The sequence below is a fragment of the Drosophila miranda genome (assembly GCF_003369915.1).
Source record: "Drosophila miranda strain MSH22 chromosome Y unlocalized genomic scaffold, D.miranda_PacBio2.1 Contig_Y2_pilon, whole genome shotgun sequence".
NCBI classification, from domain to species: Eukaryota; Metazoa; Arthropoda; class Insecta; order Diptera; family Drosophilidae; genus Drosophila; species Drosophila miranda.
Genome location: NW_022881614.1, coordinates 20,002,723 through 20,003,409, shown reverse-complemented (window position 1 = coordinate 20,003,409; position 687 = coordinate 20,002,723).

Here is a 687-nt window from a genome sequence, read left to right as displayed (position 1 = left end):
AGCCGACCATGAAACCTGTGTGTTAGAGAGAGACAGAGCGAGAAAGAATGAAATTGTTTTCTTGATTCTGGCTATAATAATTATACGATCTGGTTGAGATTTTACACTCTAGAACATATAGTCATCCTCTACGATTCTGCGTTTTTGGTTTTATCGTATCTTTAAAAATGTGGATGCCACAGATTTTCGTCTTTTGTGGGGGCGAAAGTGGGCTGGGCGAAGTTTTGAAATATTTTTGTAGCAGTGACATATCACAGAAGTCTGGATCCAAAACATCGTTGCTCTAGCTCTTATAGTCTTTGAGCACTAGGCGCTGAAGGGGACGGACGGACGGACGGACAGACGGACAGACAGACAGGGCTCAATCGACTCGGCTATTGATGCTGATCAAGAATATATATACTTTATGGGGTTGGAAACGATTCCTTCTGGACGTTACACACATCCACTTTTACCACAAATCTAATATACCCCAATACTCATTTTGAGTATCGGGTATAAAAAAAACGAGGTGGAACGTTGTGAGTTGCTGCGGACACCGCAACTCTACAGTTATACCCGATACTAAGTCAGTATGGCTCTCCTGCGGCAGACGCCGCTAATATTGAACCACACGACAAAGAGTGCGTGCGAGAGAGACAGAAAATCAGTCTGAGCGTGACGTCGGGCGCTGCGTAGCCACTGAAA